At 34.4% G+C, this 12522-nt stretch overlaps 1 protein-coding gene across 15 annotated transcripts in view; it reads left to right on the top strand.

The window, feature by feature from the left end:
• LOC106674425 (collagen alpha chain CG42342) overlaps positions 1–12522 on the top strand; it is a 384421-nt gene that overhangs the window by 345756 nt on the left and 26143 nt on the right. The gene's annotated exons all lie outside the window — the stretch shown is intronic.

The following is a 12522-nucleotide window of genomic DNA, read 5'->3' on the forward strand; positions in this document are numbered from 1 at the left end:
TCTGGGAACTAAGTAGAAAGATTCACCAACCTACGGATCGGTTGTTTGGTGGACGAAGACATTTCAGCTAAAAGCGGTCAGGATCTTCATTTTTGCCCAGAGGCTAGGATCCCAGTTCATTACGTGGGCAATGAGAATATCACCACTGCTACAATGGAAGTGACCTCCTCAATCTACCACCTTACATCTCCTTCCAAGAAGGTGCTGGACCCACAAGGCACAGGCTCCGATACCTATATAAGCTTCTAACTTCAGGTGATAAGGTTCTACGTATGCCTGTTTCAGGACATCTTGCCTTGAACCCTTTCGATAAATATATACTAATTATGAATGATAAGAACGTGGTATTTAGTTAAATTGACAAGACAAATGTGAAGAAAAGAAAACTCCTTCTCTGATTTTAACATGGATGAATTGATCGACTTTTACCGCACAAGCCGAGAAACAAAGATTCTGTTCTGAGACGAAATAATTAAATTTTGTCTATATTTCTTACCTTTCGCGCCGAAGGAACAAATAAAACTTTCAAATATCCGACGTTTTCCGTGTCTGACGTCGTTTCCTCGGAAGCAACAACTCGGAATATAAATCATTTGATTATGAATACAAAACGTTTCATTTACATAATATTGTAATTTGTTACACTGTGTACCAGGCCAAGTAACAGTATAGCTCTCAATTATTCAAACCGGTCGTATTGTCGGTTCCAACGTTAAACTATATGATACATAGGGATGAGCCGAACGTTCGACCTTTGGTCGTATTATATTTAATTAATAATACGATATCAACCGAATAGATTAAACATTGTATGATTAGTTTTACGAAAGTGTTTGCTATAAACTTTATGTTATCTATTTATTTTATTTTTAATGGGACCGTCTAAGGAATATGCTTTTGATATTTCTGAATTATCATTCTATCTGGTTTGCGAGGAATGATTAATTTATATCTTATAAAATTTGACGAGAAACAGTTTACTCCTTTTTTGACGAACTGTCAATACAACATTACATGATGAGTAGAGGTTAGTGACCGTTAATCGATAGTTATTCAGATATCGTGAGATGCGGTCGGGTGTGATGTAGGTTTCAGAAAAACATTTACTTTATCGTGCCAACGTTTCGATCTTTTATTGAGATCATCTTCAGGGCACGATAAAGAAAATGTTTTTCTGAAACCTACATCACACCCGACCGCATCTCACGATATCTGAATAATTACATGATGAGCAGTATCTCGCAGTATTATATAACCTAATTGGTTGTATTAAATCAAATCGACTAGCGTTTGTGTCCACCATTTTTTTTTTCAAATAAACTATGCACTTCTCTTCCTTATATGGCTATACCGTTTACTGGCTAGTTCCTCGCACTCAAAAAGAAAAGAATATTTGCCAATATCTCCGGCTCCGGTTTCTCAAGTTTATGCTTCTGTTTCGCACATTTTATTTTAGTTGGTATTTAAGAAGGTAGGGCCGGTAAACAAAAAATATATATATATATATATATATGTTTGTTCTCAGGTTTTTCTTGAAGATTCGGAATTTTTCCGGCTCTGTTTGCCCATCTTCGTTAGGTGGTAGTTAAGAGGGCAGTGGCCGGTATAAGAGGCCTATAATTTTCCTCAAATATTGCCTGCTGAGAGAGGAGTTCCTGCGCCGCCGTTTTTTGAGAGATTTATGAATCTCTTAACTATCCTGGTGCTTTTGTTCAGTGCTTGAGTGTTCTTTATCAGACCATTTTTCCAACCCCATCTTCAGCCTACTATCTTCCTTAACCAGCCTACTTTCACGTGGGAAAAGGATATGAGCAGTCAGACCAAGTAGCGAAAGAAACCCTCTCACTCATGGAACCAAACCGCAAATAGACGCACTGGAGAGTGTACTAAAGTTGGAGATGGCAAATAGCTTCAAAATGAAAAACTGAAGTTGGGCAAAAGTACAATGTATGAAGCAAGCTAAGAAATTCATAAATCTTTCAATAAGGAAGGCGAAGGAACTACTTACTAACTTTCTCAACCGGCAGAGTTTAAGAAAAAAATTATAGACCTATACATGACCCACAAAAACGATCGAAACCGACTCGATCCATGTATAAAAGGTGGCTTTCGAAAGTGCCAACAAACTCTTGAGTTTAAAGGAATGAAAACAGACCTAAAGTTCATGCAAATCAATTCTGTGCACATAAGTTGATAAGGAATAAAATAAAGGGTGCATGAATCCAATCGGACAGTCAGGCAGCTGCTATAAAAGCACTAAATGTTTACCCAACAGGTTATCATGGCGTGTTTTCTGGATCACGAATATATAGAAGAAAATGAACTGGCTGATCAGCTATCCAAAGAAGGGTAATCCTCTGACCCATGGGACCGAACCACAACTAGACGCATCGGAGTGCTAAAGTTGGAGACAGCAGATGTTTTGAGAACGAACCACTCATGCACTGGGCAAAACAGCCAGATATGAAACACGCTGGGGTATTCACAAATCTCTCAGGGGGAAGGCGAAGGAACTCTCTCTCAGATCATTTTCTCATGACTCTGCGAAAATTATATTCTTCATACCACCCAATGCCCTCTTAGCTACCACGAAAATAAGATGGGCAAAGCAAAGAGAGAAACATGTCTAATTTGTCTATAAAAACCAGAGACATAAGGACATATCCTTTGTGAATATGAGGCACTAGCCTCGTTATACGCTGTAGCCACTAGCTCAGACTAATAGATGGGATACTCGATATCACTTAATCATTCACACAAACAAGCAACTTTGTACTTACAAATTACAGCTACACAATAATTATATTAAATATTTACAACTCGGGGATGGGGGAAACATCTTCATTTCCTTTGAAAATCGGAAAAGGAGCCGAAATGCCCGAGGTCTGACTTTATGTCGGGTACCATGTCTACTCGCATCGGTAAGGGGGGGGCAAGGTCAACAACCGGGACATTGCGTGCGGTTTGCCTCAAAAGCAGCTATCTGTGAGTAAATCGGCTATGGACTATTCTTAAACATGTGAGCAAGATCCTTTCCTTGCATTTCAGACCATCGGAGGTCTATCGCTCAGTAGTGAGTTTGACATGCAAGAACTAAGGCCATCCGACCGTATGAGGCTGCCAACGTTCTTTTATTGTGTCCTTTACTGAACAGTATCACTGGGCCGGATCGCGGTGGTTTTACCTGGAGATAAAATAATATTGTAATTTTTTTAATATTTTTTTATGGTGTATCTTTTAATTTCAAATCTTTTCATTGAAACTAATTTTTAGTATATAAATAAACCAATATTTGGAAAATTAAACAATATGTCACACAAATTATAATTCGACTTTTTTAAATCTTCCTGAAAAATCACGAGCAGAGACAATACCGAGACAGTTTGGAACAAAAAGGAAGGCAAAACAAATGAACCTATTTGCCCTTGATGTTTTTCATATGGCCATTGTTTTTAGAACAAAGAGAAGTTTTCCATCAGTCTGTGGGTCATTGCTTTAAGTAAATATTACATTAGTGAATAATTTCTTACAAGGTCTAAATTGTTATTTTAATGGAAACAGAGAAGGGATATTGACAGTGCCTCGAGGGCATGGGTGTTGGGTGGAGAAAAAACATGGGCATTTTTATGACTGACGCCACTCTGTGGTGACATCGTTTTTCTCATTTTGTCCACAAGACAATTTTGTTTTCAGGAATTTTTTCTTAAAAAGAAAAAATTCACAACGATTCTTCTTCCACTAACTATGACAGAAATTATTTGCTCATTATCCTTGCTGGGTAGGTGTGTGAGACTCGGTTCATCATCCTGCAGAGGACGTGGAAAAATCAAACAATTTAACTGAACACCATAAGATTTCAAATCATAGCCAAAAAAGACTGCAAGAATTTCTTGGCGACTAACTGTTTAAAGGTTTTACCGTTTTTTTAATTAACAATTATTAAAACAATACTTGAATCATACCATCAATAAATTTTAATTGTAAAACGTACAGAAATAATATATGCTCACCCTATTCGCGTTGATTGATAAATTGACCTAAAATATATAAAATTAATGAATGGAATACATTTTAAGTGATAGTTTTGATTAGCATTTAAATGGGAAGCTGTAATTCGCCGAGCCGAGATAGGCTTTTCCGCTCGTTCTTGCTTTTCCGCGCCTAAGGAACACTTAGCAAACAATTAGAAGATTTACATAAACCTTGGCTGCGTTAATACCGCTGGCGTTATCCGTTTACCCTCATTTAAATGTTAATTACGAGACATCGGCAGCGGAAACGGTAATTTTTCTCAATGGTCCATTTGCATGAAAATTCGAAATCGTTTGTGGTAGCCGTCATATGCGTCATATCCAAAAATTTTCACTGTGACTTTTGTCCGCCCTTTCCATGAAAAATTTCAACTAGTTCAAAGTTTAAAATAAAATATCACTGATCATGTGCCCATAATTTTAATAACAGTTTTGTGGGAATAAAAGATGTACAGCTCTAAATTGTTTAACCATTAAAACGGCTATCGCTTGTCACTTTTAAGTAGATCGAAAAAATATTATTATTTGGTTAGTATTCGGATGTTTGATAAATCGTAAAATGATAAGAAAATAAGTCAGTCTATCACATCTCCCTCTCTCCCACCCTTTTTTCTCTCTCCTAGATTTTAATACTCATTAGAGACGAATTCGAATGATATTGTTAAATAAGGAAGAAGAAACTAATTTCATGGACATAGAAGGAGAGAGAGATTATACCTCACCTATCGAAACGGCAGTGCAAAAACCCAGTTCAGATCCCCCCGATTACCAGTTGGCAGTTGGATATTAGCAATGCTAAGTCAGATAATACGCGCTGAACTTGGCATCAGACTACACAAATAGCACCAATCCAAGGATGCTCCGAAGAATGTACTAGCGCCACTTCTATAGTTGGTATTAGATCACCTAGTGCTTATACCATACCAGTTATGCAGGTGACTGTTGAATCATGTTCAAAAAGGGGTTTAAATATCAATTTTAACTAACCAACTTCAAGAAGAAGGGAGCTAAACCCAAGACCATCGAGTTTGTGTTCTGCCATCCAAAATTCCATCAGGTTATTACCCTTACCCGTGTTTTGGAGATTTGGGATGTACTCACTAATTTTGATGTGACCATTTTATATGCTATTGCTGCTTGGCAGTCTGACTCTGTGGGGATTTTTTTATCAGTGTTTAAAGGTTTTCTAAAGCACAAGCACTAATAGCATGTATGCAGTTTATTCAGCTTGAAAGACTATGACCACAAGACTATGAAGGGATGGCCAAACTTGGGGTATCCTCTTATTTTATCAAGCACCATTGTAGCTATCTCATTTATTTTCTCTCCAGAATTTACTGATGGCTACTTCATAAAGTGTATAATAATTACACCATAGATCTGACCGTTCTCGATTTATTCCCCAGGATTTGCCACAGCATCTCTGGTCCATGCTTGGTACTGCCTTATGATTATATTGCTTATATGACCTCCCCACGTGAGCCTTTGGTCAAGGGTTATGCCTAAGCACATAGTTTCTTTGTACAAGATTATATATATATCCATGTTTTAAAAAAGTGGATGTTTTTAGATATAGTTTCTAAGAAACTGAATTATAAAGATTTTATCTTTACACCCTTTGAAGTATCAATTCTCATATACAACTCTTTTTAAATTTTATGTAAATTAGGCACGAACCTAAAGTTGGGTTAAAAATGGTTTGGCACTTTTTTTTGTGATTTTTGAATTGTAACGACTATATTTAAAACTAGCACTTATTTCATCCTATTGTATTATAGAAATCGACTCTACCAACTTCAATGATTCAATAAACCTATCTGTGCATTGCTTATATGATCTCCCCACGTGAGCCTTTGGTCAAGGGTTATGCCTAAGCACATAGTTTCTTTGGACAAGATTATATATCCATGTTTTAAAAAAGTGGATGTTTTTAGATATACTTTCTAAGAAATGAATTATAAAGATTTTATCTTTACACCCTTTGAATTATCAATTCCCATATAAATTTTTTTTAAATTTTAATAAACTTAATTAACTTCAATGATTCAATAAACCTATCTGTGCATTATTTATTATTTAAATTATTTATTAAATTAATTCAACGTCAATTATTCGTAACGTACCAGCAGAAATCAATCGATATCTCATTAGTGTCAATTTGACAATAATCTTGATAGGTTATCATCAGCATAGCATACATAACTGGCAAAACGTCTAAACCAAGTTTCAACTCTTGTCTTCAACTAAAGCCGACGAGATGGATGGCTTATGAAATGTATTTGCTGACAATCAGACAAATTGTCAAATACAAATAATTGGTTTTTCAAAATTCCGATGTTATATGGGATTTTTTTTATATATGAAAAATATTTTAATGAATCGGCTTTAAATAAGCAATCAATATTGTAGAAATTAGGGTTTGCAATTTCGGCTAGCTCTCTCACATAATTAATTTTAATTATTAAAGCTTTTATAGAGGAAAAATATCACTTATCATTAGCCTATTCACTGTTCTCTCATTAGAAAACAAAACTATTTGGCAAGGCGTAAAAAAATTAAAGTTTTCTGCCCTTTACCTCCTCTTTTCCCATTAACACCAGCTAAGCTTATTAATCATATGTAGTCAACAGTTTTACTAGCCATTTTGATATTTGATATTCAGCAATGTGGAAATTAACACTTAATTAACCTGATAAATGTTAGGAGATAGAAAATCATCTTAATCGTAGACACACATTCAATTTTTCTCGAGCATTTTCCCTCACTTAATTGCTATTGCACTTTTCTTCTGAATTGTCGGGTTGGCGCGGCAAAAAGACCATCTTTCTCAAGGTTTCGAATTTCGACAACTGTTTCTCTTTCAACTGTAATATTGCACATTAGCACACGAATTTCATAGGAATTGTAAATATAGTCTCATAAAAAGTAATACAATAATGCCAAACGGATTACATGCATGTGTCAGGAATTAGAAATAAAATAATATAACTGAAAAAGGGAAACTTTTCAACTTAAACTTTTCTTACGATACTTTACAATATTTCAAGTTACTCAAATAAAAGGAAAAGGAAATTTTGTTTCAAGCTAAAGAAAATATTTTAACGTACTTTGCATAAACAAGAAAACAATCATCGCAAATTAGAGCTATCTATTGAAATACAATTATGCGCCGTGACAAGGTAAGCTCAGCTATTTTTATAGTACGAAATAAAGTTGATATTCGTTTTTCCCACCTCAAAATACCCATTGATAGATACAAATTTTGTATATTTTGCATACAAATAATATGTTTAAGACAGTTGTTTTCCTTCAAAATGCTCAATTTTTTTTTAAGTTACAAAAATATCTTATCTTATCTTTAATACGAGTTCACCAATCTACATGAAATTGTATAATTCATTAAAACCTTATAAACTACAATTAAACACTCAAACCTAAAATCAGTAAACAAATTAAAACCAGAGATATAAAACGAAATGTTTGAAGAGTGTATGTTGATTTCATCCTTATTTTTCTTATGATGGCATAAAATCTAATCGGGGTCGACAAAGTCTGAAAGAAGAAATATACTCCTTTTTAGCGGTTGTAATAACTTTGAATTTGGATGAAACTCAGAAGAGTTAGGAAATTTTAAGCAGAACACCAAACTCCAAAGAAAAAAAATGCCTCTCGCTAATCCAGCACAAAAATTCATATTTTTTTGTTACCATGAAAATTCGTATTTAGTGGTTTTACCAAGTGCTTATTGTGCAGCTGTTTTTATATCTGCATGCACTTCGATGGCAATAAACCATATTTTCATAAATATTTTTAACTCAACTAGGGCCCATTGGTAACAACGCTTTCACAGGTGTCTACAATTTTTAGACCTGGTTCCACCAAAAGTTTTATTCAACTCGGTAATCCCATGTCCGTAGCCTCACATTTTAAGAAGAAATAGCAAATTGTTAACATTTGCTGAAACGGTATAAAAAATCAAACAACAGTTTGCAAATACTGATTTTTTTATTAAAGAAATCAACCCAACGCGGTGTGTTTATATTTATTTATTCCAAGTATGTAATTATTTTTCTTATTTTAATACTTACATTCTCATAACTTAACTAACATACTTTCTTCATTCTTTCTTTTAGAAGACGAAGTGGAACACAAATCAAATAGCGTTATTAATTCGTTCAATTGACGTATGGTAAAACGACAAACGGTCGCTTTAGGAATAAGGGAAACGATTCGTAAAGTCCCAGTGACTCAATGGTGGACTGTATAATTTCCCTGACAAAATCAGGTGAAGGGCCTTTGGAGAGCGAGTCCACTGTTTATAATTATTTACCAGAACCGCGGTCCGCCCTTTCCTCCCTCTTTGAACTTTTTACCCCCTAGCTTTATTTAAACATTGCAAAGATTAGACGGGTTTATTTAAGAGAGCCAATTTTGGCCTAGAGCGTTTTTACCGTTATTTGAGGATCGAGTAGAATATGGTATAACAGTGGGGCGGGGAGAAATAAATGTTTATGGTTGTCATCCGAGAAGGTGAACATGGGGTTGTCTCTGCCCATCTATTTGCGGGGTGGATAAGGAGCAAAAGTCATAATAACGCAAAAAAAAGGAAATCGAAAAATATGTCTATGTTCAATCAAGATTTAAGAAAATCCCTGTTTACTCTCCAAATTTAAGAATTATAAACTAGGATTCATTGAAATATTATAATATACATGGTCTGACCAGATATCTGACCGCGCCATAAAACACTTTTTGGTCATTTTTCTACAACGTGGTTAATGACAAGTGATCTATTGAGAAGAAGCCTGTTCTGGTGATTTTTCATTTTTGTTATCGAGGGTACCCTTTGACTGGTTATTAGCTTCGAGAACAGTCTACTTGATGTTGGATTTAGGCTGATAAATTTAAGTTATTACAAGCTTTAAAATGTCATTAATCCTCTACTGTATTAGATTAGATAACATTGTAGGAAAGCTTTCGGACTTCCACAGTGGTAAACGAGCAATGTCGAATTGTCTTTTTAACCGGTCGACAATTCTCGGTCGAAACTCGAAATGTTGACAGAATAGAAGGAGGCTTTATCAGAAAAGTAAAGAAAGGACGGACAAATGGTTTGAACCACCCTGGGAAATATATTTTACCTCGTGTAAGCCGCCGGTTGAGAGGAAGGGCGGTCGCAAGATCTGGAGGGAGTGTAATCAGAAGTTTTCTCCTCCATCACGACTTGACCGGCATGCGGGTTGCCTATCACCGCGCCCAAAAATCTAATTTTCTTTCATTTTATAATCAACCTTGCGTTCAGGGAGACTGGATGAATTATGCGTTTTTAAATGAAAAATTATAATACAAAATGTATGTTAGGCGGAAGTTCCCACCTAAGGTTCACACTAAGCCTATTAAATCTATTATGTAAACAACGTAACCGTGCACACATTTTAAATCAGTAAAGGAATGTTAAAAGGGATGTTTTTGTGGGAAAGTGAGCACTAATAGATATTATGACTGACAATTTCGAATAAAGCAAAATTATTTATCAACTAATCATTTGTTTGAACAAAGAAAACAATTTGCCCGACGGTAAATTAGGATTAATTTGTTATTGTAAATTATAAGAGTATTTTTATGTATACGTGCAGAAAGCAAAGGTTTCTGTTCTTTATAATTCTGAAATGGCCAATTGAAGAACAAACAAAATATTTGGTCTCATTAGAATTGAAAGTATAACTTTCGAGTACAGAGGTAAGACTTAGTACAAATTTTTTTAAGAACATTTAAATGAACTTAGTAATAAACGTGCTTTTTTTCAACCTTCGGTTGATCTCAGTTTTGAACTGAACATTACGAATTGCCATTTTAATATAAAAAAGAAGTTAAATAAGTATTTTGAAATAACTTTACAGAACAAATATTATTATAAATATAGCTTAAAACAAACCAGAGCCATTGCCAGAGATTTTTTTGGTGAAACAGTTGTTATCGAAAAAAAATAGAAAAGTTTACTTTTTTTAATTTTACAATTAAAAGAAAACAAATTTTTATAATAATATTGTTTGGATCTATATAGCGAGCGCGTAAGAATGCCACTGGATATGAGAATTGTGCTTTAGTACGGCAGCGAGTATCTGGATCTCCTGTTCCGATTCTTGGAGTAAACAGGGCTGTTTTATTGTATATAGTATTGTTGGTTTTGTGTCCCTAGCGTCTGTTAAGAGTGGATTAATTTATTGGCGTGGAAGTGAAGCGGGGGAGAGCGTACCGATGGTCCCTCATCGACCCTCAATTAGCTTATTTACGTATTGTATAAGGTATAAATAGGAAAGAATATAAGAGTGAGTGAGAATGGAAGACTGATTTCGTTGGAGGTTGCAATGTCCGTCCTATCTGTTGCTAGCCCCTGGAGCCAAACCTCGGTGACTGGACAAGACCGAGCTCTGACCCCCAGACTGCCAAAACCAGGGATGGAAGATTCTCGAAGCCTGCCGGAAATTTATTGTAATCACAAAAGCTTGAAGCTTTGTGGATACGAGAGGTAATAGGTTCAACTCAGTGTACAAGCATTGACAGATTTGAGATTCAAATCAGTAATCCGTATAATAATATTAAATGGTTCTTGATAATTAATTAAGAAGAATGATTTGAGAACTTTTTGATAATGAGTTAATGTTTAAATTGAAAAAATAAAAATTATATTAGTTTACCAATGTCCTTCTATAGCGATATGCGTGTGTACAAACGTACCTCGCCAATTTTTTTCCGCTTATTCTAAGAATTCAGCCGCTCCTAAAGTAGCCTTTTTTGAACTTACGTATAACTTTTGATAATACAGGACAATTGACCAGTAACTGAATATGTCCTCCTTATCGCCCCGGTAGCGAAGAGGTTTTTAAAAGGTTTATAATTTAAATTTACAAGGTGTCCTCATAGTTCTGAAATTAATCTAACATTTTGTGTAGTTTCTGAACGCAGGCAAAGTCAAGCTTTTTAATCCTTTATACAGGGAGAGTTTAACTTTTGTTTTATCGCTAAATTTTTTCATTGGAGATTATTTTGAGAAAATCTCGAGACACGTTAACTTTTATTTTTTGCTTAATTTCTCATGATCCAAAAAATTTTTGTTCTAACTCTCCAGGCTACGAATATAAGATTAGCTATTTCAAACGAAAGATACACATCAATGTAATTTTTTAAAAGGTTTTGTGACGCTGAATTCAACGGGTTTTTATTTACGATCAATTAAAATTATAAATAAATAAATTGGTGATTAATTAAAGAAGGTGAAGATATTGTTTTTTGAAAAACAATGTTCTGAAATAGTTTTTTGCTAATAACTTGTGCACGGTTGCTTTAAATTAAGAACCATTTACCACGTTAAATTCAGTGTTAAAACCCCTAATAATTTGATTTATAAAAAAGTTACCGTCTATCTGTAGAGCCTACATATATAAGATATTTGTACTTCATTTTTAACTTGATTTATAATAAAAGTAAAAGAATAACTTCCAGAATAACGTTCAGAGATAAGACTTAGTCAAAAAACTTTCTTAACAAGTTTTAAATATTCTTTATAAGAAATCGCTGTAATATTCGTTTGGCAAAATTCAGTTTTGATCTGAACAGTATGAATATCTTTTTGAATATAAATTAATCACTCTTTATATTATAAGAGAATATTTGTGTCCAGAGATATTTTTTTATTGTATACTAAATCAAGGGTGTTGTATGAAGCAGCAGCCATAAAATAAATTTATATGCGTTAGAGATTTTTTATCGAACCTATTGCATACTTAAACTTGACACTCACAAAAATAAAAGATTTCAAATTGGCAATATTGTGTTAGGTGAAATTGAGAGTGAAATGCACTTAAGCTAATAACGTATATACTTCGTCTTCTATTTTATTTATAGCCCTTTGTTGATTGATTTGGAACAATTTACAATTGTTATCACTTATTAATTACAAGTTACAATTTAGCAAGTAAGAATGTTAGTTCTACTTTCTCCTCAGTGAATGTCATGAATACAAAAAACATTATCTAATCAATAAACGGTAATTTATGTGTTAAGTGATGGTAAAAACATCATTGATGATTTAAGTAAATCGTTATTTAAATACATTTACAATAAACTGATTAAGCCGTTAAATGGGGGAAAATATATTCAATGACAAATTCTCGGATCGCCAGTATTATCCCCAATTTCACGCATTAATTATACTTTATCTGGACAATTGTACAAATCCTTTTAAGTTCTCCACTCGGAAAAATATTAGCCGGGAAGCTAAATCCTTAAAAGGGTCCATTCTGTATTTATTATCACTAGGGTTTTCCGGTCTGGGGGAGGCGACGGCGGCGGATAGCCAGTTAAAGCCTAAGATTCCTTCTTGAAAAATTGGCCTTCCAGACGAAATATTGTACTGGAAATAGGGTGGGAAAAGTTTGTCCACTTTTATGGAATTCCGTATAACGCTCCGGAGTACTTAAGGTAATATTTA

This window comes from Cimex lectularius, unplaced genomic scaffold, assembly GCF_000648675.2.
Source record: "Cimex lectularius strain Harlan isolate CLEC.00 unplaced genomic scaffold, Clec_2.1 scaffold65, whole genome shotgun sequence".
Lineage (NCBI taxonomy): Eukaryota > Metazoa > Arthropoda > Insecta > Hemiptera > Cimicidae > Cimex > Cimex lectularius.